Genomic DNA, 8,111 nt, shown 5'->3' on the forward strand with positions numbered 1-8,111 from the left:
TAATGCATCACTCTATTAAGGTATTTTTACAAAGAATTAATTAGGGTCTACCCTTGATGGGATTTGTTATTGTATAGATGAGTAAACAATAGAGAAATGATCTATAAGTTTATCCATTGAACTTAGCTTGATTTAGATCCTTCTTCCACTTGCTTGACTAGTTGTAGAACTCTGCTCTTCCTTCTCTAGGTCTACAACTTTAGTCTTTGGTCATTGTTGTGCTTTATTCTATTAACTTCACATACAACACTCCTATTATTTTAGGCACACTCTCCCCTTCCTAGCACAATCGCTACCTTGAAGATGATCTCTCTCTAATCACTCATCTTTTTTTTATGAGATTCTGATGTAGTGAATAACCATATGAACCCCTAATGTATGTGATCTAATTATGAACAATTAAACACACAACAAAAGATGCAAGATTTGATACCAAACTCAAGTCTTTATTCATAAAACAATTAGAATATTTAGAATACTAAGAGGGGAGGGGGGGCCGGGGGGGGGGGGGGTGAATTAGTTATCCAAGGTCCAAATGTACTAATTAAACAAACAAACACTTTAACTACTTTAGACCTCAACATCCATTAGCTAGCTCAAAATAAAGTTTATTATATACTTTACAGTCTCTATTATAAACTTTTAGTAACATAAACTAGTAGTCCACTATCCTAAATATAACAAACTTGTAGAATGTAAACATTATAAATAAAGCATCACAATTAATATGCACACGAGTTTGACATTAGGATTTATTGTAGAAACCCAATTTGGAAAAAACCACCAGTAACATGTCACCAATATTTTCACTCTTCTAAAATGAGCCCTATTAAGAGCCAATGTTGTTAAAGGTTACAAAATACACTGTTAAATGTCACATTGTTAAAGGATTTAATCACCCAGTTAGGAGTGGCTTCGTTAGAGAACTTTAGAATAATTTATTACAATGCCACTTTGATTAAAATATTTACATATGACTATTAGGTCAACCTTGATTAAAGGATTTCAATACTGATACAATGGTTAGAAAGTAACAATAGGTTTTGATCTAACAAACACAACTCACTTTGTAAACACAGATCACAGTTTAGTTCACATGTTGATCCACTGACTAGTCTTCATGGCATTTTCTGTCTTAGATTTACCTGGAAATCCTTCAAGCAATCAACCTTCACAACTTTGTTCAGCCTCCTGCTTAAGTTCACTAGTCAATAGCATCAACAACTGCTCCAACCTTGCTAGATCTTCACTCCCACTCGCATAGACACACGAGCTTGGCTCTTGTGCCTCATTAAATAGGTAATTCTAATTTTTTTTCCACTTAAATACCATTGTAGATCTTAGGGTTAGGTCAAATTCATGAAATCCTTCCAACATTTTGTCTCCTCTTTTCTATTCTAAAAACTTCTCTAAACTTATTCTTAAATCCTTTCATAGAAATGCACAAACACAACTTCCCTTGATTTAAATGTTTGAAGTCATCCATATTTATCTTCACCATGCTTTATATATTCCAAGAAATCAACATTGTCAGTTGGAAATGATGATTTTCTCATAAGCTCTCAAAATGTTCTACCTTGACCAACATTATGTTCTGATGCTTTGTCATTATTGGGTTATTCGATCACTACTAATATTCTTTCTCAACACGTATACTGACACTCAGTCAATAGTGATGCTCAGTCGACACTACTTTTTCTTGGCACATACTGTGGCTCAGTCACCACTAGCAACATTCAACATATATTGCAATTTCCTTAATCTTTTGCTCTATTGCTCATTCAAGCTTATGAATTTGATTAATCTCTAACCACTTCAACAAGGCTTCAATAAAACTGTCTTCTTTACTTGTAGCATGATTAAATGATCACTTTATCTTGTCAAAGGCTAACTAATGAAGTGCTCATTGTAGTTTCTTCTAATAACTCAACCTTTCCTCTAGGTGTTATCGTTATGTCCAACTCCTCAAATCCTCTTCACCAATCATCTAGATATGACACTCAAATCAGATAGCAAACTTTCTCACCAATAAGGTTTAACATCAATGACAACATAACAATTCTTCTGATTGTAGTTTCAAACAATCTACCTCTTTGACATTGATGATAACGCATCTAGCTATTATACAATCCAAAATATGCACTGCATCAATAAAACTCCCTCAATGTTTAGTATCAGATCTTCAATAATATCCTTAGTTTCCTTATGATTCTCATCCATGTAGCTCACTCAAGATATGATCTCTCTCTCTTGTTGATCACTACATAGGTAACTTCTTCAATATTCCCCCTCTTCTTATTTTCAAGCCATGGTAACTGAATTATATCTTCTCCCTCTTTGACAACTACCAAAGACACTTTATCTATCTCATGATCTTTATCATGTAGATATCTTCATGTCAATATTGAATTTTCCTTTTTCATCTTTATATGAGTGATACATTATTCTTCCTTACATTACTACTACTTTAGGAAACTCCTAAAGTAGGACTATCTACATCAACTTGTAAAATATTCTGATCAATAGATTTGATGTAGAGCTCCATTTCAACTTAAGTATCCCTTTCTAGGGGATTCACCCCTAATTTACCTCTTAGATATTGATGAGCATTGTTAGGTAAAGATTTAGTGAAAATATCAACTATTTTCTCTTTAGTATTTACATACTCTAATTTCACTTCTTTTTCTTGAACTAGCTCTCTCAAGTAATGATACTTGATATCAATATCCTTAGTCTTTGTGTGCATCACATGACTCTTTGATATGTTCATAACACTAGTGTTACCAAAATAGATAACAACTGGATCAATGATCTCTTATTTCATTCATTTGAACAATTGCTTGATCCATATGATATTTGAATAATTCACTACTGCTGCCACATATGTAGCTTCAAATGTTGATTGAGAAATACAATTCTACTTCTTGCTTGTCCATAAAACTAGCCTCTTTCCTAGAAAGAATGCTCCTCCACTTGTACTTTTTCTATCATCAACATTTCCTGCCGAATCTAAATCAATAAACACCTTCAGTTTGAACTTATCATTCTTCTTTTAATAGAATCCATAGTCTTTTGTTCCTTTTACATATGTCAATATCCTTTTACTTCCATCATGTGATTCTCTTTAGGACTTGCAAAAAATCTTGCAACTATCTCAATTGCTAATGCAATATTAGGTCTCTTGTGAATAACATATTGTAGCTTTCCAATCATTGATCTATCTAGTGTATTGTTCACTTCAGTAGAATCTTCATCCTTAGATAACTTATGTCTTGTGGCCATAGGTGTACTAACTGATCTTGAGTCTTCCATTCCAAAAAAATTTAGTATCTCCTTGATATATTTTGACTGAGTAATAAAAATATCTTGCTTCATTTGATAAACTTGCAAACCAACAAAGAATTTGATCTCACCAAACATAGACATCTCAAATTCCTTCCTCATCTCATTAGGAAATTATTTAGATAATATTTTCTTTCCTCCAAATGTGATATCATCAAAAAAAAATTTAGATAATAATACCTCATTTTTATTACCAATCTTTTAAGTACAAATTGTTGTTATCATTAGTTCTAACAAAACTGATCTTCACCAAATAATTGTGCAATCTTTCATGCCATCTCTGGGGCTTGTTTCAAACCATATAGAGCCTTATGCAACTTTCATACCATGTTCTTCTTTATGGGATCTACAAATCCTTTTTGTTTCCCAATATAAACTTCTTCTTCAAGTATTCCATTCAGAAATGTAGATTTGACATCCATTTGGTATACCTTAAATCCTTTATAAGCAGAATATGCAATTAGTGTTCTAACTCCTAATCTTGCAATAGGGGCAAACATTTCCCCATAGTCAATTGCTTCTTCTTGTGCATATCCTTTACATTTTCCTTGTTCCTTGTGATTTCACCTTTTTCATTCAACATATTCTTGAATACCCACTTTGTTCCAATAACATTTGTGTCCTTAGGTCTAGGTACTAGCATCCATATTTATTTCCTTTTCTATCTGCTCAATTTTTTTAGTCATTTCTTGAATCTAATCCTTATTCTCCAAAGCATCTTTTATATATTTAGGCTCAAACTCACAAAGTAAACATGTCTCACTTTTGAGTCTTTTCCTTATCATGACTCCAGATTCTTTATCTCTAATGATTTTCTTGGGTGCATGATGTCCTCTCACATATTTTTGTTGTACAAGTTCTTTTCTTCTTTCTTCTTTTATGGGTTCATCTTGAAAAATGATTTCAAGTTCATTTACTCTCTTTGGTTTAGGTTCTCCTTGCTTGACATTATATTCGTGATGTTTGGCTCCTTCATCATGTGCCTCAACATCATTTTGTTGTTCCTTGACACCCATAGTCTGTTGCTCAACAATTGGTTGTTACAACTCAACATTCCCATTTTTTTGTTGGTTTGTAGCTTTTTTCTCTTGCTCAAGTAGGGTGCATAGAACACCTTCATTCACATTTATGAATGTACTATAGTCTTTAGGTTCTATTTGGCATTCAACTTTATTCTTTTATGCATATTCATCAACTTTCACATTTGCACTTTCCACAACTTTGTTAGTAGTTCAAACACTTATAAGCTTTTCTCTTGGTAGAATAACCTAAGAATATTCCTTCATCACATTTTGCATTAATTATCCAAGGTCTAGATGTACCTATTGAACAAAAAATCACTTCAACTACTTCAGATCTCAACATCCATTAGCTCGGTCTCTATTCTAAACTTTCAATAACATAACTAGTAATCAATTTTCCTAAATATAACAAACTTGCAAAATGTAAAGATTATAAATATAGAATCACAAATAGCATCCAAACAAGTTTCACACTAGGATTTAATTTGGAAACCCAATTTGGGAAAAACCACTAGTAATATGTCACCAATCTTTTCACTCTTTTGAAGTGAGCTTTGTTAGAGCCAACCCTATATATATATATAGGTGTTTGTGTTTTTTATGTTTTTTAATTTTTATTTTAATTTTATCTTTTTATTTTTTATTCTTATTTTTTTTATTTATGTATTTATTTATTTATTTTTGCTCCTACATAAATTTTATTATTTATTATTATTAATTGGTAGTATTATATTGTATATATTATTGCATTTATGTGGCATTTTCACATGTTGACACTATGTATAGGTTTCAGTTTTGTTCTCTTATAGGTAATATATTCTTCCACTATATATTTATATTTTTACATATACTACCTCTTACCTTTTTCTTCCTTTTTGGAGTTTATTATCTTGTCCTATTTATTTTCTTTGTTATCTCTCTTGGTGCTTTCACTTTGTGTCTTGGGTGGTTTTGTCTCTCCCCCGTGTTTGTTTGTTTTTTTTCTTTATTTTATTTTACTTCTTTTGACTTGCATTGGGGCGTGTGCAGTCCCTCTCTTCCAGGTCTCCTTAAATTGTGACCCTGTGCCAAATCTGCATCTTACATAATTTGACACCTCTTGCACTCTCTTCCTGATGATGGATCACGTAGTGTGATTCGAAATGTTGATGAAAAATCTCTACACAATCTATTCCAGAAACTTAGCATTATAAATCATGGATTGTGGAAATCTGATTGCATTAAGAGCCAACCTTGTTAAAGGTTACAAAACACACTATTAAATGTGACCTTTTTAAAGAATTTAATCACCCTATTAGGAGTGGCCTTATTAGAGGACTTTCAAACATCCCATTAGAATGTAACCTTGATTAAAGGATTTACATATGACTATTAGGTTAACCTTTATTGAAGGATTTCAATACCGATAGAATGGTTAGAAAGTAACAATAGGTTTTGATTTGACAAATATATCTCACTTTGCAAATAAAGATCATAGTTCAGCTCACATGGTGATCCACTACTTAGCCTTCATGAAATTCTATGTCTTAGATTTTCTTGATAACCCTTCAAACAATCATCCTTCACAACTCTATTCAACCTCCTCCTTAAGTTCACCAATCAATAGAATCAACAACTAGTCCAACCTTGCTAGGTCTTCACACCCACTCACACACATCATCCTAGCTCTTGTGCCTCATTAAATAGGTAATTATGATCTTTTTCTAGTTAAACACCACCATAGATCTTAGGGTTAAGTTAGATTCATCAAGTCCTTGTAATATTTCATCTCCTCTTTTCTATTCTGGAAACTTCTATCCAAACTTCTAGATTCCTTGCATAAAAAACATGCAAACACTCGACATATATTGTAAGTGCCTTAATCTTCTGCTCTGTTTCTTAGTTAAGCCTATGCATTTGGTCAATCTTTGACCACTTCTTCAAGGCTTTAGTATAAATGTCTTCTTTACTTGTAGCATGATTAAAAAATCACTTTATCTTGTCAAAGTACAAATATTCAAGTGTTCATTGTAGTTTCTTCTCATAACTCAACCTTTCATTTAGGTGTTATTGTTATGTCCAACTCCCCAAATCCTCATATTCAATCATCTAGATATGACACTCAAATCAGATAGCAAACTATCTTACCAATAAGGTTTGACATCAATGACAACATAACAATTTTTCCAATTGTAGTTCCCAACAAAAATAACTGATTACATGTAATGTTTTGGGCTATAAATCCTTCCTAGTTACATCCAAATACAAATCAAGTAATAGTTCAACAAGATCCATCAAGATCCAACACAAACCCTAGCTAGTCTAGATATGTAGCACAACAACAATATGGAAGAAACCTTCAACAATATCTAAACTTGTGCTCGCAAGACACCAAGAAATCTCCTTCTCTCCAATGCTATGGCTACTAGTTCTTCTCACAAATTCACAACCCTAGATTCTTGATTCAAATATTTTCTCCTCCATAATTGATTAAATGGCTACAAATCTACCCAATCCCTCCTTAAATACTTCCATGGCCACAAGTTGACTTATTGCAAATAGAATCATCTAAAATATAAAATGCCTTAGTTGGCTTACAACCACTATTAAATGCACATAGGAAAAATAAACAAGACCCAAATAGGTCCACATACAACCACATGACCGATTCATGCCATAATTCACAAGAATGCCATTTAGTGAGCCAAATTGTTGATTGTCAACAAAACCACCAAGCATTGCCAGCAAGAGCATCTATCTAGTAATAGTATATGTTGAGGCTAGTATACATTGAGCAACACAATATATGTCTATCCCACTCAATCAATACTACATTGGTTTTGCTAAGCATCAAAAACTATGTCAAGCTTCATCAGTAACCAAGTTTCTCAACCAAAATTGCACCTAAGAACTGCTCAATAATGATCGAGCATCAACCCTTATTTGATCGAGTTCTCCAACTCCAAATCCAAAACCACTCTAGCATATACAATTTCTAGCTACCCCAGGATGCTCTTGCATTAGATTCCACTTTATCTTTGTACTTTTGGCTCTCAGGCTATTCACTTGGTAATATATCATTCTCCCTTTCAACTACATTTTCTTTTATACTCATCTTGCTTCGCTTGGAAGAATTGATCTAAGAATTCAAAGTTGGAGCTCCCTCCCTATTAGCAACTCAACTTCCCATTATAGTGGTGCACCACCATTGGCAGGTTGTGGTGTGTTCGTACAAGAATCACAAGTATAGTGTGCTTTTGGTGACTAGCTTTAGTTTTTGATTAATGAAAATAGGTTTTGAAGGGTACCTGAAACCATGTACAAAGCTAAAGATATTAAATAAGTAATATCTTAAAAGAAACAATAGACCTAGGTGAAATAGGTTACCAGCCTAGTAGAGGGGCAACCCCAGTAACAGAAAAGACAATCACCAACCAACTCAAAACTTAAAAAGGCCTATCACAACAAGGGAACATATGATTTACTCTTTAATTTAGAGCCTCCCTTGCAGGACCTACGATTAATAACTAGAGGAGGAATAGAGGACTTAGATTTCTTTCTTTTTATAGAAATCCATCCATCCTCCACCTTTGCGGCTTGTAGTTGCCAAAGCCTCGAAGACACTAAAGAGATAGGAGGAGAAAAAACAACCATCACAACTTTCTCATTTGGAGAAATTGAATTAAGTAGGCCCACAACAAGAGCAGAAGGAACAACAGAGTCAGGGATAGGAGAAAGGACATGATCTTGACTGGTAGTGAGGACAAG

Source organism: Cupressus sempervirens, chromosome 6, assembly GCF_028749045.1.
Source record: "Cupressus sempervirens isolate cs-2001-9-10 chromosome 6, ASM2874904v1, whole genome shotgun sequence".
NCBI lineage: Eukaryota > Viridiplantae > Streptophyta > Pinopsida > Cupressales > Cupressaceae > Cupressus > Cupressus sempervirens.